The 12,131-nt window shown below is 23.1% G+C and overlaps 1 protein-coding gene and 7 non-coding genes across 8 annotated transcripts in view; 1 reads left to right on the top strand and 7 right to left on the bottom strand.

Annotated features, from left to right (window-relative positions):
* Window positions 1–3,131: 3,131 nt before the first annotated feature.
* Window positions 3,132–3,250, bottom strand: LOC116186391. The gene has a single exon (XR_004151371.1). It is a non-coding gene; the product is annotated as a 5S ribosomal RNA (ribosomal RNA).
* Window positions 3,251–3,516: 266 nt separating this feature from the next.
* Window positions 3,517–3,635, bottom strand: LOC116186393. The gene has a single exon (XR_004151373.1). It is a non-coding gene; the product is annotated as a 5S ribosomal RNA (ribosomal RNA).
* A 266-nt stretch (window positions 3,636–3,901) lies between these two features.
* Window positions 3,902–4,020, bottom strand: LOC116186392. The gene has a single exon (XR_004151372.1). It is a non-coding gene; the product is annotated as a 5S ribosomal RNA (ribosomal RNA).
* A 266-nt stretch (window positions 4,021–4,286) lies between these two features.
* LOC116186397 lies at window positions 4,287–4,405 on the bottom strand. Its single transcript, XR_004151377.1, has one exon. It is a non-coding gene; the product is annotated as a 5S ribosomal RNA (ribosomal RNA).
* Window positions 4,406–4,671: 266 nt separating this feature from the next.
* LOC116186396 lies at window positions 4,672–4,790 on the bottom strand. The gene has a single exon (XR_004151376.1). It is a non-coding gene; the product is annotated as a 5S ribosomal RNA (ribosomal RNA).
* A 266-nt stretch (window positions 4,791–5,056) lies between these two features.
* On the bottom strand, window positions 5,057–5,175 carry LOC116186395. Its single transcript, XR_004151375.1, has one exon. It is a non-coding gene; the product is annotated as a 5S ribosomal RNA (ribosomal RNA).
* Window positions 5,176–5,433: 258 nt separating this feature from the next.
* LOC102671768 (phosphatidylinositol 3,4,5-trisphosphate 3-phosphatase and dual-specificity protein phosphatase PTEN) overlaps window positions 5,434–12,131 on the top strand; it is a 26,442-nt gene continuing 19,744 nt past the window's right edge. Inside the window, exon 1 of the mRNA XM_031513486.1 lies at window positions 5,434–5,551. The gene's annotated coding sequence lies outside the window, so the exon portion shown is untranslated. The remainder of the gene's footprint in view (window positions 5,552–12,131) is intronic.
* Window positions 5,442–5,560, bottom strand: LOC116186394. The gene has a single exon (XR_004151374.1). It is a non-coding gene; the product is annotated as a 5S ribosomal RNA (ribosomal RNA).

Raw genomic sequence — 12,131 nt, 5'->3', positions numbered from 1 at the left:
TGCATATTTTTATATTTATATTTATATTTTTATTATATTATATTATATTATATTTTATATATATTTATATTTTTATAAGAAATATTATAAGAAATAAGAACTAAAGTAAGAGAAAATAAATAAATAAATGAATAAAATAATTAGAAGATTCTAAGAATATATTTTTTATTTTTTTATATTATATTTTTTATATATTGTATATTTCTACATATGTGAAAATATATCGAATAATATCTAACAATAACTTATCAATAGTTAATACATTGTCTGTCGATATATTAATAATTGTTTGTATTAATAAAAATAATATTATATTAATAAAAAAGATTTGTTCAAAAATATAACTTTGCATTAAAAATTGTCAAAAAATATTTAAAAAGAATTCCTTTAGTGCAATATTTTTTATTTTGAAAATTTTCAGAAAATTAAAAAGATTTATAAAGTTTATTTCATATATTAATAAGATGAACTTATTTTAAATTGAATAAATCTATATCCATTTTATTTTATATATTTAAAGATATTCAAGTAGTTATAAATAGTTCAAATTTTTAAGAAACAAAATATTGCTGCAGTTAAGGCTGAATAAGAATTAGTCTAATATAATAAAATTATAAATTATAGGTTTTCAATGAATTATGTATTATTAATTAAAAAAATAAATAATAGAGAAAAATGAGAAAAATAATTATATAGATATCAATATATTAATATGCCGTATCTTATATTGCATTACATTATATTGTATTTTTTATGCATATTCATATTATTTTTCATGCATATTTTTTATATACAAATATTATATTCTTTTTGCATATTTATCATGCAAAAACATCTGTAATCCATGAAAAGCTTGTATTAAAACAATTTATAATAATATGCTTAAATATTATAAATATAATATGATGCATTATGAATAATAAGAACTGAAAGAAAAACACCTTTTTTACATAGGCAAATTTAATAAAAAGTTTTTATACTTTATTTTATGTAGAAAAATTTAAAAAAATTAATACGACTTAAAAATATAATAATTATTTCCACTTTTCTTAAATATTGACGGATGTAAAATCAAAATATTTCGTCCATCTTTTTCCTATAATATATGTAAAAATATCGATGAATCTTTAACAAACATTAAACTAATTACTATTTATATTTATTATTATTCAATTTATATAACTATTATATTAAACATTGCTTATATTACTATTTAAATAATTGAATACAAATTATTAAAAATTATTTGCTTAAAATTATCATTAAAATTATTATTAAATATTATATAACAATTATATATATATAAATTAAATATTTTAAAAATTATTATAAATTATTTGTACAATTTAATTGAGATATATTTTTCATATAGATACAATTTAATTTTTTTTGCATATTTAATAATGTTCAAATTTCCACTATATCATTTATATATCTACCTATGATAAATTATCACGATTATGCATCAAAAGGAATTAACACGTTATTAATTAATGAAGCATGTTAAAAAAAATGGACGATTATGATTTATTGCGACTAGATTGAAAAGTTAAAAGAATTAATTTAGCAGAGTATGAATTGTAAAAACTTAAAGTTTTATAAATATTAAAAAATATTTTTCATTTTTTATAAAATATAAAAAAATATAAAAGTTTATACGGAAAGAAAAGTAAAACTCCAAAAAATATTAAAAAAAAATAAATAAATAAAGTTGAATTTCCAGTTGATTTTTTTTGCATAGTTTTCTTAAAATTAATGTTAAAATTAATTTTTTAATGGAAAAAAATTCTTTGATTAATTATCTAAAAAATTGTAAAAAATTACAGAAAAGCACTAATTTATGAAAAAGAAAAAAAATAGTTTAAAAAAAATATTTTAAAATCTATTTCTAATATGTTGAATATGTCTTATATAAATATTTTTATATATATTTTTATAAGGAAAATTAAAATAACGTTTTGTAATAAAATAACTGATTTAGAATAAACTTTAAAACATTTTTCTCAATTTGCAAAAATCACAAATATAATTTTTGGCTATTGAAAATTTTTTGTTCTGAATTTACAGTTTTTTATAATTTCATATTTTACTATATGTTTACAATTAATATTTAATCATATTTAATGATATATATTATATTTATTAAATTATAAGAAAAAAAATTAATGAAATAAATCAAAGTTTACTTTTATAAATCGAATTTCTATTGCAACTTAAAGTTTATAAGTACCATAAATCGAAATCATTCGATATTCTTTTCTTTTCTTTAATAGATAACATAAATATCATATATATATATATATCCATTCTTATTTATTTCAACCATATGCATCATGTTCAAATATCGAACTTTCTTTTTAAGCCATTAAATTGAAAAAATATTAATTTTTACTAAAACTTTTAATAAAACTTCTATATGGAAAATTTTCTTTTGTTAAATCTTTTTTAATTGAAAATTTAGATAAATCGAAATATATATAACTCAAAGATTTTAGCTTTTTCTTTCGAAATTCGAATTAATATTCGAAATACGAATATATATTTTTATTCTTTTGTTATGCAGATACCGCATGATCTATTTTTAATACGTTACTTTTATACGTTAGATTAATATACTCGAATGTATGCCAACGCCAAAGTGTAGATATGTAATTTATCATTATTGGGCAATCATGACCACGATTTGTCTTGCTGTCGATTTTTATTCTCGAAAGACATATTTTATTCTCGAATTAATGTGGCAATATATTATATTCGAGCATAATGAATAATAATTATAAGTAGATACAACAAGACCTTGAATATTTTTTTTTATATAAATAAATTTTCGCTGCTCATTTTTAAAAATAATTAAATATATTTTTATTCTTACATCTGATATACATCAGATGTAATGATCTACTATCTATTATCAACGTTAAAATTCCAACAAATTATAATTATTATTAATTTTATTCCTTGTATAAAATATTTCCTATCATTATAAATAATGAAAAATGAAATAAATCGATGCAAAACTTATACAAAAATTATCAAAAATAAGTTATTAATTATTATTAATAAAAAAAACAGAAAATAATAATGAAATGATAAAAATTAACAAACATTGATAAAATATATAAAAAAAAAGAAACCAACAACACACGGTGTTCCCAAGCGGTCACCCATCCAAGTACTAACCGTGCCCGACGTAGCTTGTCTTTGGTGATCGAACGAGAACCAGTAGTTCCTACGTGGTATGGTCGTTGGCATTGAATTTTGATACCTCTCTTTTGAAATGCTATTATTATTGTTAAAGTATATAGAACACAGTTTGATTTGAATAAATAATAACATATAAAAATATTCAAACAATTGCACCGAATTAAATGAGCGCGCATCGTGCAATACATATCTTTTCAACGCAATTTATAAAATTCAAATATGAAAGAAAAGATACAACATCTTAGACTCCATAGAAAATGGGCGAGATTGATAAAAATTAACAAACATTGATAAAAGATATAAAAAAAAAGAAACCAGCAACACACGGTGTTCCCAAGCGGTCGCCCATCCAAGTACTAACCGTGCCCGACGTAGCTTGTCTTTGGTGATCGAACGAGAACCAGTAGTTCCTACGTGGTATGGTCGTTGGCATTGAATTTTGATACCTCTCTTTTGAAATGCTATTATTATTGTTAAAGTATATAGAACACAGTTTGATTTGAATAAATAATAACATATAAAAATATTCAAACAATTGCACCGAATTAAATGAGCGCGCATCGTGCAATACATATCTTTTCAACGCAATTTATAAAATTCAAATATGAAAGAAAAGATACAACATCTTAGACTCCATAGAAAATGGGCGAGATTGATAAAAATTAACAAACATTGATAAAAGATATAAAAAAAAAGAAACCAGCAACACACGGTGTTCCCAAGCGGTCGCCCATCCAAGTACTAACCGTGCCCGACGTAGCTTGTCTTTGGTGATCGAACGAGAACCAGTAGTTCCTACGTGGTATGGTCGTTGGCATTGAATTTTGATACCTCTCTTTTGAAATGCTATTATTATTGTTAAAGTATATAGAACACAGTTTGATTTGAATAAATAATAACATATAAAAATATTCAAACAATTGCACCGAATTAAATGAGCGCGCATCGTGCAATACATATCTTTTCAACGCAATTTATAAAATTCAAATATGAAAGAAAAGATACAACATCTTAGACTCCATAGAAAATGGGCGAGATTGATAAAAATTAACAAACATTGATAAAAGATATAAAAAAAAAGAAACCAGCAACACACGGTGTTCCCAAGCGGTCGCCCATCCAAGTACTAACCGTGCCCGACGTAGCTTGTCTTTGGTGATCGAACGAGAACCAGTAGTTCCTACGTGGTATGGTCGTTGGCATTGAATTTTGATACCTCTCTTTTGAAATGCTATTATTATTGTTAAAGTATATAGAACACAGTTTGATTTGAATAAATAATAACATATAAAAATATTCAAACAATTGCACCGAATTAAATGAGCGCGCATCGTGCAATACATATCTTTTCAACGCAATTTATAAAATTCAAATATGAAAGAAAAGATACAACATCTTAGACTCCATAGAAAATGGGCGAGATTGATAAAAATTAACAAACATTGATAAAAGATATAAAAAAAAAGAAACCAGCAACACACGGTGTTCCCAAGCGGTCGCCCATCCAAGTACTAACCGTGCCCGACGTAGCTTGTCTTTGGTGATCGAACGAGAACCAGTAGTTCCTACGTGGTATGGTCGTTGGCATTGAATTTTGATACCTCTCTTTTGAAATGCTATTATTATTGTTAAAGTATATAGAACACAGTTTGATTTGAATAAATAATAACATATAAAAATATTCAAACAATTGCACCGAATTAAATGAGCGCGCATCGTGCAATACATATCTTTTCAACGCAATTTATAAAATTCAAATATGAAAGAAAAGATACAACATCTTAGACTCCATAGAAAATGGGCGAGATTGATAAAAATTAACAAACATTGATAAAAGATATAAAAAAAAAGAAACCAGCAACACACGGTGTTCCCAAGCGGTCGCCCATCCAAGTACTAACCGTGCCCGACGTAGCTTGTCTTTGGTGATCGAACGAGAACCAGTAGTTCCTACGTGGTATGGTCGTTGGCATTGAATTTTGATACCTCTCTTTTGAAATGCTATTATTATTGTTAAAGTATATAGAACACAGTTTGATTTGAATAAATAATAACATATAAAAATATTCAAACAATTGCACCGAATTAAATGAGCGCGCATCGTGCAATACATATCTTTTCAACGCAATTTATAAAATTCAAATATGAAAGAAAAGATACAACATCTTAGACTCCATAGAAAATGGGCGAGATTGATAAAAATTAACAAACATTGATAAAAGATATAAAAAAAAAGAAACCAGCAACACACGGTGTTCCCAAGCGGTCGCCCATCCAAGTACTAACCGTGCCCGACGTAGCTTGTCTTTGGTGATCGAACGAGAACCAGTAGTTCCTACGTGGTATGGTCGTTGGCATTGAATTTTTATATATCTCTTTTGAAATTCTATTATTATTGTTAAATTATGTATTGTATTTTTTTATACAATTTTCTTTCCTACTTTCATTTATAATTCATTTTTACGTATCATTTATAATTATATCTAATATGTCAGTTAAGTTAAGTAATATAACATTTAATAATAATATTAGTATCAATTCATTAAGAACAAAATGAAGATATTTATCGAAATACAAGTTCGAAAAGAAAATATGATTGTTATAAAAGTGTGAATACATGTAAGATTAAGATTTTCGTATCCTTAATAAACATAAAACATCGTATAATCAAAATCTTGAATGATGAAATGTGGATACTAGCAAACCGATTAATCAAGGTTTCATTATATATTTTTTCGTACTTATATACTCTTTAAGATTTCATAATTTTTCTATAATTACAAAAATTTCAACTACATAATATATTCTTTATTTATTTTAAAATATCTCTAAATAAATTTTTTATTTCAAGTTTTTAGATGAAATATTGTATATTCTGAGAGAGTTATATAAAATAACTCGTCTCTGGTAGTGATGGAATTTAAAGAATATTATTAGTATAATCTTTTAATCTTCAATTATTATAAATTTTCTAATTTTGGAAATTGAAATTATATTTTCATATTTTTTTTTGCGAATATATAAAAAAGAAAAATAAATGAAAAATGAATTTGAGATTATTAGAAGAATACATAGTTTTACTTGATATTATCAAATAAAAAGTAAATTTAATAACAAGAAAATAAAAAGAAAATTTAATGCTAATATATATAACAATTCAATTAAAATACGTAAAGATATTTTGAATATTTTCTTTTATTATCGATTATTATTTAAAAATTAAATAATGATATATTAAGAAAATATTTAGAAAATATATTTATATGACATTTTTTTTATTTTAATGTATAAATATATAAATATTTAAATATATTATTTTACATTTATTTTATTCATTAAAATATTTTTAAATATTTTCAAGTAAAAAAAAATGAATGTTTAAGAAAATGAATTGTTTTAATTTTTTTCTATAATTATTTGAATAATCGATTAAATTTTTATCATTTGATTTAAATTTAATTTAAAAACGAAACTTTTATGTAAAAATTTCTTTTCTATCTGTTATACTTTACAAATAACAAAATAAAATTTTTAAAGATCAATTTCAACATGTCTTAAAATTTCTGCACTGAAAGGAATTATATAATATCTAAAATTTTATAAAGTATTTAAATTTCCCACTTGAAGATCTTTCCTTATAAATTGCGTGTTATAATAAAACTGAAAAATAATAACATTTTCAGAGACAATAATTTGGAAAATAAATGTATATAATGATAATTCCACGTAAATAATGATAATTTCACGCCAACTGCAAAAGTCTAGAATGGTAAAATAACTTGAAATGGGGCAAGAAAGCGAAAGAAGACGTTGAAACAGCGAGGGATAGAACAAGCCGCGAGCATTCGTTGCGACAGTAGTTGCAGCACGAGGAGAGTTGCTAATGATTCGCTAACGAGATACGTGCTCGGTCTGTTTCATACCGAAACGAAAGAAAAACCGACTACCTTAGAAATAAGAGAGAAGATCTCTTCCTCTCGAGACTTCCTCTCTACTTCCCCCTTCATCGCTATATCGCCACTGACGAGCTTCGTCTTTGTCTTTATTTTGTCGTCTCTTCCTACGATGTCTTTTCTCTCGTCCTCTTCTTGTTTTATCGCACTATCTGTAGTTTCGTGCTCCTGTCGCTGTGAATTCTAAATCTCGCTGTTCCTTAATAGATAAAATGTATTAAAATTAATAAAAACCATTTCGTGTTTATCTGAACTTTAATGTAACGATTTTCAACCGGTCCTAATAGCATATTTTGCGTGTCATAAAAAATTCGAATATAATTTTATACATAAATTATAATTATTATACATAAATTAAAAAAAAGTAATAAATAATTTTGGATCTTTTTAGTAATATTTTTTAGTATTTTTAGTAATATTTATCTGTTCATAATATACGAGAATATATATAATAATACATTAAAAATACGCATCCTTATAATTGTATAAGAGTGCGTTATTGAATGATTAAAATTTTATATCCTGATAAAAAAAAATATTTTCAACATATCAATTGTTCTCCCCTTCAAATCACCGCATCCTAATCTAGTTCTATTTCCAACCGCTTTACCTTCCTCTCGAACTTTTATTTACGTGTCACCGGAAAAGCGTTCTCGTGTCTCGACATCGTCGATACCCATCCCTGACTCCGTGTCTGCACGGATATTCCAATGCTTGAAATTTTTCCAAGTGTCGCGATTCCAATAAAATTTCACCAACCGAAGAATCTATCGACTTGGTTTTCGTTTGCAAATACGTATCCACGTTCGATAAATCACCATCTTTCTTTCATTACAGGTTACGATATCTTTTTGAATAGACCAATTTAGCATTCACGACTTTGGAAAACATTTTTCATTATCGCCATAAATAATTTTAACTGATAATTGGTTTTTTTTTCGTGAAAAAAACAGATGGGCGCAAAACTTTTCGTAGAATCTCTGACACCTCTTAAATTTACGCTCTGGGATAAATGACAAATGTGTCGATGAACGATCAGCAATCATTCATGTATTCGCCAATATCGTTCGATGGATATTCGTATTTATTTGTCATGACATGCAGTAAAAATGATTTTCATTCGACGTTGCAACCGAATTGCATTGCTTCGTGATTTTACTATCTCCAATGCGTTCAATGATTCAATTATATTTCAAATTGATTCGTCGCTCATTAATTAGCAAAATAAGTATTTTTTTTCTTTTTTGTCTTTTTATCTACGCCCGTATATTGAAACTATTGTTCAAACCGTAAGATGTATTTAAGATAAAAATTGTCTTTACTTTATAGAATAGAAAAAAAACATTGTTTTTGTTATTGTTTCAACTTGTTTCTTTTATTGTATTTAATAACGTGAAATTATAAGAGTAAATTTTATAACAATTTTGAACAAAATGATAATATTTTGATTTTATTTTTGATTTTAAATATTCATACACTATGATTTTCGGTATTTTTCGAGGCTTTTTGCTACCATTACTTTGTGCATTTTTTCAATCCTTTAACATCATCCTCTATGCGTCCTATATACATAGTTTGTCGTTTCTTTACACTCCGTCATCTTCTATGCGTCACTGTAATTTTTTATTCCCTCGTTCTCTATATACCGTACTGTATACTGGATTTAATTTCTTTTATTATATCTCTTCATTAAATTAATATCAACAAGTATTTAAATATAAAGTTTTATGTCAGAAATAAATTGTACGAGAAATCTTTTATTTCAAGATAAATTTCTGTTTAAAAAAAAAAAAACTTAATATACTATGCAAAGCTGGAAAGATGATTACTAGGATCTATCTAGTTAACCCACAGAGTAATTGGACGGTACGTAAGAGATGGTAATCTATACGATGTATATAAAGACTGATGACATGTGAAATAACAGTCTATACGATATATATCTATACGTCCTAGTGATTCTAAGTAAAAAAAAAAAAAAAAAACTGAGAGTTTCATACAGTTGCGTAAAATCTCTTCATCATGAAAAGAAAATTCCAATTCAATCTGCGATATTAAGGGATTAATGTTATTAATATTATTAATTCTTTAATATTGATTGAATTGGAATTTTCCTTGCAAATAATGTAAAATTCGTAGATTGAAATTTTTTTCTATAAATTTGATTTATTTAAATAAAAAATAGATGCGACGAAATAATAGTATAAATATTATAAAACACATCAACGAATTTTTATTATTTAAAAATGGAAAGATTTCTTATATATTTTTGCATGGAAAATGGAAAAAAAGATATCAATTTTTGATAAATTTATGGACATATTTCAAAGAAAGTAATTTTTTTTAATATTTTTGTCAACTACATCCTTTTTGATACTATTTTTCTTCTGTAACATCAATTTTGATTTATCACTTCAAAACGATTTATTTTGGAAAAAAAATCCTATGATAATAAATTAAAGTTGATTTTACAGAGGAAGGATAATATTGTATAATTCAATTGATAAAAATATTAAAAAAATTTTTTTTTAAATATATTTGTAAATATAATAAAAATCGATATTTTTTATTCATTTATTATTTAGAAATATAATTAAAATTTCCAAGATTCCAAAGATAATCAAGATTTCCACAAAATTTTATTTTTCGAAATTTTTTAAACTTCAAATTAAATTCAATATGATTCGAATTTCATTTGTCATTTCGAAGATTCAAAGCGATGTGTTCCAAATGTTCCAAATTCCATCACTATTGCAATGCAATATGATGTTATTTATAATATTTGTTTTTTTATTAATTTTGATTTTTTTAATTACGATATTGTCTCACATAGTCTTCCGTCAATCTACAGGCAGCATCGTCTTCGCTTTTTATTGTTTCTGCAGTTGTTCAGAATTTCAATTCCTTTGTTATCAATATTAAATTATGAAATATAACGATAGATATTAAATTGATCACTAAATTGTAAGTATAAAATTAATATCGTAATTGATGTTTGATTATCATAATTTCAGTTATTACAATTTTGCGGTAAGAATTGTTTTATATTTTATCTTTGTATTCAATCTGAAGAATTCGTAAAATATTCAAATTCATTATGAACAAAAATTAATAATGATGATATTAAAACTATTCATTATTTATGAATTCATTATTATTACAATACATTTTAAGTATTGATAATCAATTGTCATGATATATTTATAGAAACAGTAAATAAGCAGTGATGCTATGTATTAACACATCATTATCATGGATATATAAAAACAGCATTCAATGTTTAACATTGAAACATTTTTATTAATATTTCGACAATTAATAATTAGTATAAGTTAAAATTTTATATTTAAATTATTATTGAAGAATAAGTAAAAGTCAAAATGAAAGTTAAGAGTTTATTAGAATAAAAAAGTTAAGGTATGAATTCTCTTTCTCATAATATATATATAATTCTATTATTATCTAAATTATTATTATAAATTCTATATAATATATATATAAATAGTATGTAAATAAATAATAAAAACGATCAAAATAAATGAAATGAGCAGAAAAATTTATAGTTACCAATCAATGCTCTTAATTTAACTTGTATTTTATATAATTTAGAATTGTAATAATAATCTGAATAATAATAATCTGAAAAAATAACTAATTAAGATTTCGAAAAAGTTATTTTAAATAATAACTTAAATGTTAAAATTTAAGGTAATTTTATTTTTAATTTTAACCGTTAAAATTTTGTCTTTCTGCAATTGATGTAATAATATTTATTTAACAATTTCTCAAAATGATAAATGAATTATTAATACTGGTTTATTATTTTTATTCACAATAATTAAAAAATAAAGATTTTTTTAAATAATAATTATTTATTTATTTTTAAATTGATAAAAATACAATTTAATTATCAAAATTTGTGAAAACATATTCTCTTAAAAATAAGAAAATAAGAAAAATATATTATATTTATTTACTAAATATTGAACAAAAATAATTTTTTTCTTTATTTATTTTATAAATAGCTAATAATTTAATTCATATCGATAAATTTATTAAAAGAAAAATTCATAATATTAGTTAGATCCAATTTGAAATTATAAAATATTATTTTTTTTTCGATCTAAATTATAAGAATAAATTTTAATTTATGAAGGAACTGAAGCTGTCGTTATCAATGTAGTAGTGATACCGATCTTAAAGGCAAATTTATATGGAGCATATATAAAATTTGATAAAGAAAAGAATATCTTTGTAAAATAAAACATACCATACCGATACATTATATTAAAAAAATACATCCAATACATGCTTTTATTTGTAAAAAAAAGTTGTTTTCTCTTTTTGAAATATTTTATTCAATTCCTTTTATCATGTTTGCATTCATAATTATTAATTTAATTATTAATTTGTATATTGTATTTCAATGAATTTATTATTCAAATTAATTTTAAAAAAAAACGGTAGATGGCGGTAAATTATTCGATGATGTAAGTCTGCATTCAGTACCAATATTATAGATTTCTAAGGTATTTATAAAAATGGTATATATTGAGAAGAATGTTCGAAAATTCTTGCAATAGAGTATCAATTTTTTCGATATACATCTTATTGATTCTTGGTATTTTAATTTTCTTTTTAAGATATATATATATATATATATACTCTTATCTTAAAAAATTAAACAGCATGTATATAATGATATTTTATATAAATTTATGCTTAAGATCAATATGAAGCTATTTTATTTAATAAAACAAAAAAATAATAAATTAAACAAATAATTAAAAATATATTTTTTTATATTAAAAATATTATAATTAAATATATTATAATAAATAAAAGAACTCCTTTATTATATTATTCTTATGATTTTTATTATTCATATTATGTAATTCTTATTTTACATAATACATTTTATTTATTTTCTATTAAATTTAATTTATAATTTTATATATAATTCAGTATCAATAA

This window comes from Apis dorsata, unplaced genomic scaffold (assembly GCF_000469605.1).
Source record: "Apis dorsata unplaced genomic scaffold, Apis dorsata 1.3 scaffold_651, whole genome shotgun sequence".
Classification (NCBI taxonomy): domain Eukaryota; kingdom Metazoa; phylum Arthropoda; class Insecta; order Hymenoptera; family Apidae; genus Apis; species Apis dorsata.
Note: the sequence above shows the minus strand (reverse complement) of the source record. Positions and strands in the feature narration are given on the sequence as shown.